Source organism: Eulemur rufifrons, chromosome 7 (genome assembly GCF_041146395.1).
Source record: "Eulemur rufifrons isolate Redbay chromosome 7, OSU_ERuf_1, whole genome shotgun sequence".
NCBI classification, from domain to species: domain Eukaryota; kingdom Metazoa; phylum Chordata; class Mammalia; order Primates; family Lemuridae; genus Eulemur; species Eulemur rufifrons.
Genome location: NC_090989.1, coordinates 189,979,841 through 189,993,199, shown reverse-complemented (window position 1 = coordinate 189,993,199; position 13,359 = coordinate 189,979,841). Strand labels below are relative to the sequence as shown.

General features: G+C 40.0%; 2 pseudogenes; both read right to left on the bottom strand.

Annotated features, from left to right (window-relative positions):
* Positions 1-338: 338 nt before the first annotated feature.
* On the bottom strand, positions 339-1,356 carry LOC138387051 (palmitoyltransferase ZDHHC6-like; annotated as a pseudogene).
* A 1,987-nt stretch (positions 1,357-3,343) lies between these two features.
* LOC138387050 (glutaredoxin-3 pseudogene) lies at positions 3,344-4,272 on the bottom strand (annotated as a pseudogene).
* Between the last annotated feature and the right edge of the window lie 9,087 nt (positions 4,273-13,359).

Below are 13,359 nucleotides of genomic sequence, written 5' to 3'. Positions count from 1 at the left end.
ATATGCAGATGCTCCTGGCAAAGGGGGAACTGTATCTGCAGGTGAGGTCCAGAGTGTAGTGCATAAAAAATCCTAGATAAAATGCAATTAACTTACTTGGATGAATTGCTTTTCCTTTTGGGAGGAAGAAGAGGTGGTAAAGGCACGAATTCAAAGGCATATACAGAATGGCTTCTCCACTTCAAAATGGTAACAAAAATATTTAAATCATGGCACTAGGGTACCTCTGAGGAAAAGAACACCTTAACCAAAGTAGGCTCATCACATAATTCTTTAGTAATATGTATGATTTTCAAGTAATGGAGCAGACTTAAATAATAATTTGATTTTCACAGCAGCTATCTATTTTTCTTTTCACCCTCTGGGGCTTGATCTGTTTCAGTATCACAGGGACACTTTCCCACACAGTTTCTAGGAAACCATCCTCTTATTCTTGAAACACCTTCTATAAAGGAATCATCAAGAATTTTGTCTCTATACAATGAGTATCGTAAGCCTCTTGTGTCTAAAATGAACTCCTCTTTTTGTAAGCTGTATTCGAGGCTCTTCAGTGCAGGGGCTTGTGAAGAAGGTTTTGATTCCTTTATTCATAGGACAGCAGGCACCACTATAATCTATTACTTTATATTGAACACTTCTGACTATCTTATCTGCTTTGTGCTTCAACTGTTCTATTGTTAAGCTGTACTAGTGACAGCCTTCTCTTATGGACCACTCCAGTCCATCTCCTTCAGGGGCCCCTGACCATGTAAATACCTGTTTAAAGTTCCTCCAGCAACTTCCCATGTCATAAGGAAAAACAAATACTTCATCTAGTTGATAATATTGAATTCAATCTTTAGCCTTTTCAATCGTGATTCAATAGAAATTTTATTTCTGAGAATGATTTTCATCTGGATAAAAAACAGCATCCCAACAGCTATGGTTGTTCCTAAAGCTAATCCCAAGGCAAACAAGGTGGCAGCAAATGCAGGTGATCCACACGGAACAATTGAAACCGGTTCTCTCCCGGCTGCACTCATATCAATCTTTACTGTGTTCCACCCAAAGGAGAGCCAATTATAAAGCTGTGTGTACATAGTTATAGCAAAAATGAAAGCAGCGTTTATCACCAACCCAGTGCTGCTAAAAGGAGAAACAGTGTGAATGAAGCATGATTTTGGTAACCACAACAGTTGTTGATCCAAAGACACTGATGGTCCATTTTCATCACACATCTGTTACACTTTCTGCAGTGATGAGAACATGGTGCCGTGTATGCTTGGCAGACTTTACGATACTGGAGATACGTGATATCCTGAGAGTTTTCTGGTTTCCACTCCAGAGGGACAAATCCAGGACCGACAAACATTGCATTGAAGTAATTATAAAGAATCATGACAGTCCAATTTATCAACGTGATGAAATTCACACTTCCTCTAGTTGTATGTAAGGGTCAACACCAGAACACAGAGTCAATCCTGGCCATTGTAGAACATACTGCTATAACACCAAGGGCTATGAGGGGATCCCAGTGACACAGTCTCTTTAATTCTTGGAGATTTTCAAACTTGATAACTGAGCAGAATGTACCCATTTTGGAGAGGAAGAATGCCTCCCTACTTTTAAATAATTTACAGATTTCCTTTTTGTGTGCACACATTTCCATGTGCCACAAGTCCCTGTGTGTTCTTTAATTGTCATGCCTTCAAGTTGTTAAATGTTAATACAGATTATGCCATTTTCATTGTTAAGCTCTCAAAGCTCTTCACTAGGAGAATCCAGTATCTTGCTTTGAAACTCAACCTCAGTCTGGTCCCTGGTGCCCGCTCCTCAGCCATCGCATATCCGGGCCACCTGGGCTCACCCAGAACAGATTTTCTCCTCCTGGGATGACTCCGTCTTGGAATCCTCAGTCCAAGGCAAGCAGAAAGCAAATCCTGGTTGCGGGAGGCTGGAATGCGGGACCTGCTATGACCCGTGCGTCTCTCCGCCAGCGCCCACACCCCCTCGAGGCTGCTGTATAAGAAATCTTGAAATCAGGGCCCAGCGCGGTGGCTCACGCCTGTAATCCTAGCACTCTGGGAGGCTGAGGCGGGAGGATTGCTTGAGGTCAGGAGTTTGAGACCAACCCGAGCAAGAGCAAGACCGCATCTTTACCAAACATAGAAAAATTAGCCGGGCATGGTGGCACACATCTGTAGTCGGAGGCTGAGGCAGGAGGATCTCTTGAATTTGAGGTTGCTGTGAGCTGGGCTGACGCCATGGCATTCTAGGCCAGGTGACAGAGCGAGACCTTGTCTCAAAAAAAAAAAAAAAAAAAAATCTTGACATCAGATAGTGTTAGCTCTTTTTTTTTTTTTTTTTTTTTTTTTTGAGACAGAGTGTCGCTTTGTTGCCCAGGCTAGAGTGAGTGCCGTGGCGTCAGCCTAGCTCACAGCAACCTCAAACGCCTGGGCTTAAGCAATCCTACTGCCTCAGCCTCCCGAGTAGCTGGGACTACAGGCATGCGCCACCATGCCCGGCTAATTTTTTTTTCTATATATATTTTAGTTGGCCAGATAATTTCTTTCTATTTTTAGTAGAGACGAGGTCTCGCTCATTGCTCAGGCTGGTCTTGAACTCCTGACCTCGAGCGATCCACCCGCCTCGGCCTCCCAGAGTGCTAGGATTACAGGCGTGAGCCACCACGCCCGGCCAGTGTTAGCTCTTCACTTTGTTCTTTTCTATTTATTTATTTATTTGAGACAGAGTCTTGCTTTGTTGCCCGGGCTAGAGTGCTGTGGCATCAGCCCAGCTCACAGCAACCTCAAATTCCTGGACTCAAGTAATCCTCCTGCCTCAGCCTCCTGAGTAGCTGGGACTACAGGCATGTGCCACCATGCCCGGCTAATTTTTTCTATATATATATATATTTTTTAGCTGTCTATATAGTTTCTTTCTATTTTTAGTAGAGACGGGGTCTCGTTCTTGCTCAGGCTGGTCTCGAACTCCAGTCCTCAATTGATCCTCCCTCCTCAGCCTCCCAGAGTGCTAGGATTACAGGTGTGAGCCACCGTGCCCGGCCCACTTTGTTCTTTTCTAAAGTTGTTTTGGCTATTTTAGGTCCTTTGTATTTCCATACACATTTTAGAATCAGTTTGTCAATTTCTTTTTTTTTTTTTGTCATTAATAATTTGAAGATGTTTTTTGCATTCTATTTTTGGTGGGAAAAAACCATAACACATTTATTTAGGACAACCTTGTGAAATACACAAAGCATAACTTGGTAAGAAGCATTTTTCTATTCCTAGTCCATTTCTAGGACTAAATAATGAAATTCTCCCACTGTAATTACTTCTTGCAATATAGTTGAGCACCAAGTTTAATTTTCTCCTCTCAGTATATACAGCAATTCACCATTTTCTTTCAATTCCTTAACAATATCCAATCCTCCAGTGAGCTCCCCTTTCACATGCAGTTGGGGGTATGTCGACCAATTTGAGTAAGCTTTTAATCCTTGCTGAACTTCTTCATCCTCCAATATAACAAATATTTCATGTTCAACACTTGTAGTATTTAATATTTCCAGAATTTGTTTGCTGAATCCACGTTTTGCTTACTGTTTGTTTCCTTTCATAAAGAGCATCACAGAAGCTTTGTCAGCACTTTGAGCCTTTCCTCTAATTTGGGAGCTTTGGGGCAAATTGTATCTAGTTCTTAAGATGCTTCTAGCTCCTTAATTATATCAAGTCCTCCTATGAGCTCTCCAGAAACGAAGAGCTGAGGATAGGTAGGCCAATTGGAATAGGTTTTGAGCCCCTGTCGAACTTCATCTGATAAGATATCAAAACTGCTAAATTAAATATTATATTCGTGAAGAATCTGCACCATCTCCCTGCCGAAAGACCGTGGTTCTTGAGGAGTTCCTTTCACGAACATGCAGGGGGCAGCACGAGTTAGTTTCTTCAGGCGAAGGTTGCGATTTTCTTCCAGACGCTCATTAGCGCTCTGTGAGAAGGCGCTAGAAGCACGTTGCTGAACTTTTTTTTGTCAACTCTGGGGCATGTGCACCATCTAATCTGTCGATTTTCTGAGAATATTTGAAAAAACAGAAAGGTAGGAACAGAACTAATTTCATATTTTTCAAATACTTCAGGACAAAAGGTGAGGGTGTTGTTTGGCTAACTCTGCCATTACATCGTTCATCTGCGTGCACTAGGGTGCCCAGAAATGGACCACAGGGAGGGACTTGGCTTTGAGGCGCAGCAGCTCCTCATCCTGCCTGGCTGAACTGACCTCGACCTTGGCCATGCCCGACCCCGCCGCGGTGCGGCCGCCAGACGGCAACTGAGTGCGCGCGGCGGGGTAGGAGCGGGCAGCCGCGCACAGTCTGTCGATTTCTTATTTTTAAAAAAGGCTGCGGGGAGTTTTATTGTGATTGCATTGAAGCTATAGATCAATATGGAGAGAATTTACATTTAAATTAAGTCTTCTAATCCACGAACAAGATATATTTCTACATTTATTTAGATTTTCTTTAACTCCTCTCAGTAATATTTTGTAGTTCTTAGTGTACAAATCTTTTGTACTATTTGTTAGATTAATCTCTAAATATTTAATATCTTTGTTTCTTTGTTTATATATGGGTGGGGTCTTGCTCTGTCGCCCAGGTGGGATCACGCAGGCGATCATAGCTCACTGCAGCCTCGAACTCATGGGCTCAGGCCATCCTCCTGCCTCAGCCTCTGGAGTAGCTGGGACTACAGGCGCTTGCCACCACGCCCAGCTAATTTTTAAAACTATTTTAGAGATGAGGTCTTGCTATGTTGCCCAGGCTGGTCTCAAACTCCTGTGCTGAAGCAATCTTCCTGCCTCAGCCTCCTTGAGTAGCTGGGATTACAGGCCCAAGCCACCAAGCCTGGCAATATTTAATATTTTTGAAGCTATTGTAAATGGCATTTTAAAAATTTAAATTTCCTCTTGGTCATTGCTAGTATATAAAAATACATTTCATTTTAACTGTTGATCTTGTATCCTACCTCTTGTATCCTTGCTAAACACACATTAGTTCTAGTAGCTTTTTTGTAGAATCCATTTTTCTACATAGACAATCATTATCATGCAAATAAAGATAGCTTTACTTCTTCCTTTCAAATTTGGATTAATTTTATTTCTTTTTTTCTTATCTTCTTCTCTTCCTCTTTCTTTTCTTCCTTCCTTCCTTCCTTCCTTTCCTTCTTTCTTTCATTATTGCACTAGCTATAGTATAATGTTGATTGAATAGAAATGGTAAAAGCAGACATCCTTGTCTTATTTCTGATCTCAGAGGGAAATTGTTCAGTTTTTCACCATTAAGTTTAATGCTAGCTGAAGGTAGGCCAGGCGTGGTGGCTCATGCCTGCAATCCCAGCACTTTGGGAGGCTCAAGTGGGAGGATTGCTTAAGGCCAGGAGTTCAATACCAGCCTGGGCAACATAGAGACCCTGACTCTATAAAAGATTAAAAAATTAGCCAGCCATATTGCCTGCCTGCTGCAGTCCTATCTACTCAGGGAGGCAGGGGCAGGAGGATTGCTTGAGCCCAGAAATTTGAGGTTGCGGTGAGTTGTGATCATGCCACTGCACTGCAGCCTGGGAGACAGAGTGAGACCCTGTGAAAGAAGGAAAGGAAGGAAGGATGGAAGGAAGGAAGGAAAAAGTTAGCTGAAGGTTTTTCATAGTTGTCCTTCATCAGCTATGGTTGAGGAAGTTCCTTTCAATTCTTAGTTTGTTGAGAGTTTTTATTAGGAATTGGTGTTGGATTTAGTCAAATACTTTTTCTGTGTTATTGAGATGACCATATGATTTTTCTCTTTTAGTTTGTTAGAAGGATGAGTTATATTGATTGATTCTTAAAAACTGTGGTAAAATATGCATAACAAAATTTATCATTTTAATCATTTTATGCAGTATAATCCAGTGGCATTTAGTAAAATGCTGTGCAACAATCACCACTATCTAGTTCCAAAATATTTTCATCACCCCAAAAGGAAAACTTGTACCGTTAAGCAGTCACTCCCCAGGTTTTCCTCCCCTAACCCCTAGCAAGCACTAATCTACATTCTGTCTCTAAGAGTTTGCCTATTCTGGGTATTTGATATAAATGGAATAATACAATATATGGTCTTTGTGTCTGACTTCTTTCACCTAGTGTGGTATTTTCAAGGTTTGGCTACGTTGTAGTGTATATCAGTATTTCAGTCTTTTTTATGGCTGAATAGTACCCATTGTATGGATATACTACATTTTTAATCCATTGTGAGTTGATGGGCATTTGGGTTGTTTCCACCTTTTGACTATTGGGAATAGAACTGCTATGAACATTTGTGTACAACTTTTTGTTTGAATACTTGTTTTGATTCTTGTGGATGTATACCTAGGAGTGAAATTGCTGGGTCATGTGGTAATTCTATTTTTAACTTTTTGAGGAAACACTAACCTGTTTTCCATAATATCTGTACCATTTTACATTCTACCAGCAATCTGCAGGAGTTCAATTTTTCAACATCCTTGCCAACACTTATTTTTCCTTTAAAAAAAATTATAGCCAGCCTATTGAGTGTGAAGTAGTGTCTCATTGTGATTTTTTTTTTTTTTTTTGAGACAGAGTCTCGCTTTGTTGCCCGGGTTAGAGTGAGTGCCGTGGCGTCAGCCTAGCTCTCAGCAACCTCAAACTCCTGGGCTTAAGCGATCCTACCGCCTCAGCCTCCCGAGTAGCTGGGACTACAGGCATGCGCCACCATGCCCGGCTAATTTTTTCTATATATATTTTAGTTGGCCATATAATTTCTTTCTATTTTTAGTAGAGATGGGGTCTCGCTCTTGCTCAGGCTGGTCTTGAACTCCTGACCTTGAGTGATCCACCCGCCTCAGCCTCCCAGAGTGCTAGGATTACAGGCGTGAGCCACCACGCCCAGCCTCATTGTGATTTTGATTTGCATTTACCTAATGACTAATGATGTTGAGCATCTTTTCATGTGATTGCTGGCCATTTGCATATCTTCCTTAGAGAAATAGCTATTCAAATCCTTTGCTCATTTTTTTTATTGGATTGTCTTTGTTGTTGGGTTGTAAGAGTTCTTTATGTATTCTGCATACCAGACCCTTATGAAATATATGATTTACAAATATTTTCTACCATTCTGTAGGTTGTCTCTTCACTTTCTTGATAGTGTTCTTTGATGCACAAAAGTTTTTAATTTTGATGAAGTTCAATTTATATATATTTTTTCTTGTGCTTTGGTGTCAGATGTAAGAATCTTGCCAAATCCAAGATCATGAAGATTTATGCTTATGATTTAAGAATTTTATAGTTTTAGGTCTTACATTTAAGTCTAATCTATTTTGAGTTAATTTTTGTGTATAGTATGAGGTAAGTATACAACTTCATCTTTTTGTGTATGGATATCCAGTTTTCCCACCACCATTTGTTGAAGAAGCTATTCTTTCCCCATTGAATGGTCTTGGCACCCTTGTCAAAAATCAATTAACCATAGATATATGGGTTGCCATCCATGTCTGCAAAAACTGTCACTGGGATTTTGATAGAGGTTGCATGAATCTGTAGACCTCTTTGGGTTGTTGCTATCTTAACAATATTAAGTCCTTCAGTCCATAAACGTGATGTTTTCCCATTTTATGTAGGTCTTCTTTAATTTCTTTCAGCAATGTTTTGTAGTTTTCAGTGTACATGTCTTATATGTCTTTTGTTAACTTTTCCCAAAGTATCTTATTCTTTTTGATGCTATTACAAATGAAATTGTTTTTTAATTTTATTTTTGGATTTTTTATTTCCACTATATGGAAATAAAACTGATTTTTGTGTGTTGATGTTATATCCTGCAACTGAATTCACTTATTAGGTCTGATAGTATTTTTTGTGTGTGTATTCTTGAGAACTTTCCATATATGAGATCATTTCATCTGTGAATAGAGATCATTTTACTTCTTTCTTTCCAATTTGGATGCCTTTTATTTCTCTTTCTTAACTAAATGCTCTGATTAGAATTTCCAGTACAATGTTGAATAGAAGTGGCAAAAGTTAAAAGTTAAAAATCTTGTGTGGGAAAGTCTTTATCTACAAATTCTAAAATATATATATGTTTTCAGGTAGCTTGTGTCCTTCAAGGAAAATAGATCATAGACGTAAATGTAAAACATAAAACTATAAAACTTCTAGAAGAAAACATTAAAGCAAAAATCTTTGTGACCTTGAGTTAGGCAAAGATTTCTTGGATATGATATAAGAGCATGATCCATAAAAGAACAAATTGGTAAATATTCTTATATTTCATCAAAATTTAAAACTTCTCTTCCAAAGATACTCTGAAGAAAATTTACAAAAACAGGCTGGAAATGGTGGCTCACTCCTGTAATCCCAGCAGTTTGGGAGGCTGAGCCTGGGAGTTTGAGGCCTGAGCAATATAGTGAGAACTCATCTCTACAAAAAAATAAAAATTAGCTGGGCATAGTAGCACATGCCTGTAGTCCCAGCCACTTGGGAGGTTGAGGCAGGAATATAGCTTGAGCCCAGGAGTTTGAGGTTGCAGCGAGCTATGATGATGCCACTATACTCCAGCCACGGCAACAGAGGGAGACCCTGTCTCAAAAAAGAAAAAGAAAAAAGAAATAAAAAGAAAGAAAGAAAGAAAGAAAGAAAGAAAAAAGGATAAAAAAGGCAAAGAATGGGAGAAAATATTTGCAAATTATATTCCTGATAAGTGACTTTGGTCAGAAAACATAAAGAACTATCGAAACTCAGTAATAAGAAAACAAATACATCAAACTAATGTAAAATGTTAACAAGGGAAACTGGGTGTGGGGTATATAACCTATATGATAAATCTCTGTACTACTGTATATCCAAAACTCTTCTTAAAAGTTTTTTTTTTTTTTTTTTTTTGAGACAGAGTCTCACTCTGTTGCCCGGGCTAGAGTGAGTGCCATAGCGTCAGCCTAGCTCACAGCAACCTCAAACTCCTGGGCTCAAGCGATCCTACTGCCTCAGCCTCCCGAGTAGCTGGGACTATAGGCACGCGCCACCATGCCCGGCTGATTTTTTCTATATATATTTTTAGTTGTCCATATAATTTCTTTCTATTTTTAGTAGAGACGGGGTCTCGCTCTTGCTCAGGCTGGCCTCGAACTCCTGACCTTGAGCGATCCACCCGCCTCGGCCTCCCAGAGTGCTAGGATTACAGGCGTGAGCCACCGCGCCCGGCCTTAAAAGTTTTTTTAAATGATAAACATAAGTTAAATATACACCTCCTCTATGATCCATCTATTCCACTTCTAGCTATTTACCCAAGAAAAATGAAAATACATATCCATACAAAGACTTGTACACAAATGTCTATAGCAGATTTATTTGTGATATCCAGAAAGTGGAAACAACCCAAATGTCTATCAATGAATGGATGAACAAATTATGGTACTCAGCAATAAAAAGGAATGAACTATTCATATATGCAACAACATAGATAGATCTCAAACTAATTGTGTTGAGTGAAAGAAGTCAGATTAAAAAGAGTAAATACTGTATGATTCTATTTATATAAAACTCAATGAAAGGCATAAAGCAGATCAGTGGTTACCTGGGGATTAGATGGGGGCAGGAAGGCAAGAGGGAGAATTCCAAAGGGCACAGATTTTCCAAGGTATTGGATATGTTCATTATCTTTATTGTGGCGATGGTTTTCTGGGTGTACACATATGTCAGAATTGATCAGGGGCACGGGGAGTAAAAAAAAAAAAAAAGAACAAAAAAAATAAAAGATAAAAAAAAAAGAATTGATCAGGTTGTAAACTTTAAATATGTATAGTTTATTACATGTCCATTATACCTACATAAAGTCATTGAAAAAGTATAATGACTACAAGTGCATTGAAACACATCAAATATGTATAAATCCAGGAGTTCATTGTGATACCAAAAAGAAAACAACCCACAAACAAATGGCTCTCTAATAACTCATGGAGATTACTAGCACATCATTTTACTTTTCTGAAAGCTGGTGAATTAAGAGAAATAATCAAACATTTACTTTACCTTTCCTCTATGAATACTACCTCTGGGTAACCAAATAGATAATGAGTGAAAGTTCTTTAAGGATTTCCAGCTAATGCAGAAAGACTGAAGAAAACAGATTCACCACAATTTTTCAGCCTGAAACAAAGTAATTGGTTTAGATAATGATCACAAATGCTGTAATAACCTGAGGGGGAAGGCTGACCTGGAAGTTGAGTATAGATGGGTCATGCTGACAATACCTGTTGATCAATCTTAATGCCACAAAGAGGCAACTAGACATTATGTGCCATCATGTAATGCAATGGGAATTGCTCAACAGCATGTATGAAATTTTTTGCAAAACAATTAGTCTGGACTCCGATCAAGCCTCTGGATCAGTTTCTCAACCTTGGCACTACTGACATTTAGGACTGAATAATTCTTTCTTTGTCTGAAGCTAAACAAAAAGTGTTTATAATGCAAATATTGTAAGATGTTTAGTAGCACCCCTGGCCTCTACCCTACTAGATTTTTTTTTTCATTTTATAAATTTAAGAGATACAAGTGCATTTTGTTATATAGATATATTGCATAGTGGTGAATTCTGGGCTTTTAATGTAACCATCACCTGAATAGTGTACATTCTACCCACACTAGATGTTAATAGCATCCCTTCAAGTCATGACAATAAAAAAGTCCTCTAGACATTGCCAAATGGTCCCTGGGTGGCAAAATTATCCCTGGTTGAGAACACCACTCTAGATCTGACTACCAATTTACAGGAAGTTCAAGGTCACAAGAGTATGTTAAATGCCACTACAGGAATGTGAACAGAAAAATCCACACTGAGATTAAACTCTACAAGACAAACAGTAGGGTTTCTTCAACATCAACAACAAATCACAAGTGGGGCAGGGAAAAAGAGGAATGTGTCAATTAAAGATGATTTAAGAAAGAAATAGTCTTAAATCTAGTGAGCTGGAAACTGCCTGAAATGAAATTTCACCCCATCTGGAGTGAGTGAGGCCCCAAGGACACCAAACCAGGAGAACTTTAAGGAGAGGAAGTAGGATTGGGGGTCTCCTATACCATAGGGACCAGCTACCTGCCTGGGACAGGGAATTCACAGAGACTACCATGCGGGAAACATCCCAGTTCCCACCAGAGAAGAGACAGGCTCCTCCAAAAAGTGAATTTAGAACTAGGATTCAGAGTTTGTCTCACTGGCTTCTACCCCAGAGAAAAGGCAAAGAGCAGGAAGATCCTCCACCACAGGCATGTCACCTACACACAGTGCAGCCCAACACAGGCCCAGGTAGTGGGGCCACCTTTATGGGCAGTAAAAATGCTGAAAGTCAGGAGAAGAAAGCCATTGGATAGAGTTTAGAGAAGAAAGCGTCAACTTCAAGCTTGAGTATCAGGTTGGGAGAAAGCGAGTCCAGGCACAGGACATCCTTTTGAATGTCCCTGCAGCCTTCATGTAGCCTCAGAGGGCCTGAATTTTCTAGGCAGAGACAAGTAGATCAGACACAGACACAGACATACTACAAAAATTGTGAAATCCCAGGATCAACAACAATGGGAATCATCTTCCTCCCATGCCTCCCAGGGACACTGTACCCCATCCAGCAACAGCCAGGATAGAGCAAGGGTGCCAGGAACCTCAGAACCAGAACACCATCTCCATCTTCAGAGATGTGGGTTCCATCCACAAAGTCCTCCTCCAATCCTTTCTGAGAAGAAAAGTTTATTCAAAGAAACGTCTCTGTCTAGTTTCAGCAACTCCATGAATTCTCATAGGAGCATATCCCTTGATGGGCATAAACTCTGCCTTTTATACTCAGTGGTATTTATCCTTCACAAACATTTATTTTTTCTGAAAAAAGAAGACTTGGGAGATTTCTACTTTCCTACTCTGACCATGAAGGAATAACAGGGTTCAGAATTACTCTCCATGCTAGTTCTTATGTAGTATTTTTTAAAAAAACAACTCTCCAATTGTAAGCAACTAGAAATCTGGATAAAATATGTGGTATAGCTTTTTTTTTTTTTTTTTTTTTTTGAGACAGAGTCTCGCTCTGCTGCCCAGGCTAGAGTGCCATGGCATCAGCCTAGCTCACAGCAACCTCAAACTCCTGGGCTCAAGCAATCCTGCCTCAGCCTCCCAAGTAGCTGGGACTACAGGCATGCACCAGCTTGCCTGGCTAATTTTTTCTATATATATCTTTAGTTATCTAGCTAATTTCTTTCTATTTTTAGTAGAGACGGGGGAGGGGGGGAAGTCTCGCTCTTGCTCAGGCTGGTCTCGAACTCCTGACCTTGAGCGATCCTCCAGCCTCGGCCTCCCAGAGTGCTAGGATTACTGGCGTGAGCCACTGGACCGGGCCTGACACAGCTGTTTTAAACACTGGCAATAGGCAGCACCAAACTGTGACTCCTGAGAGCTCAAAGAATAGAAACAAACAAGGTGAGCTCTATGATTTTGCAGGCTTTCTGCCTGAAGGAATTTCTAAACTGCTGAGTAGGGGAGGGGAACCCGAACAGAGCCCAACAGTCTCATAGCATCAAAGAGACAGAAGACAGAGATAGGAGTTTGGAGAAGTTGAAGCGGCTAGGATTTGCAGGGTAAATACTGGAGAGGAGGGAGCTCAGCAGGGGCAAGAATTCCAGAAATATGCATAGGGATTACTTTTGGGTCATTGGCCAAATGATAACCCATATGTGCATAGAATGAAGCCCCACTAGTCTGGGGGAAAAAAGTTTATGAGGGCCAGGTGCAGTAGTGCACACCTGTAGTCCCAGCTACCTTGGGAGGCTGAGGCAGGAGGATCGCTTGAGCCCAGGAGTTCGGGACCTGCCTGGGCAACATAGCAAGACCTCATATTTTTAAAAAATTATAGTAATTTATGAGGATAGAAAGTTGGTTCTTCAAAAAGATCAACAAAATTGACAAACCTTTAGCTAGATAGACTAAGAAACAAGAAAGAAGACAAATTACTAAAATTAGAAACAAAAGTGGGAGCATTACTACTGATTCTACAGAAATGAAAAGGATTATAAGAGAATACTCTGAGAAATTGTATGCCGAGCTAGATGAAATGGATGAACTCCTAGAAACACAAAACATACCAAGACTAAACCAAGAAAAAGTAAAAAATATGAATAAACCTACAACTAGTAAGGAGATTGAATCACTAATCAAAAATCTCCTGACAAAGCAAAAGCCCAGGACCTGATGGCTTCACTGGTAAATTCTACGAAACAGTTATGGAATAACTAATACCAATCCTTCTCAAACTTTTCAAACTGAAGAGAAGGGAACACTTCCTAATTCATTCCATGAGGCCAGCA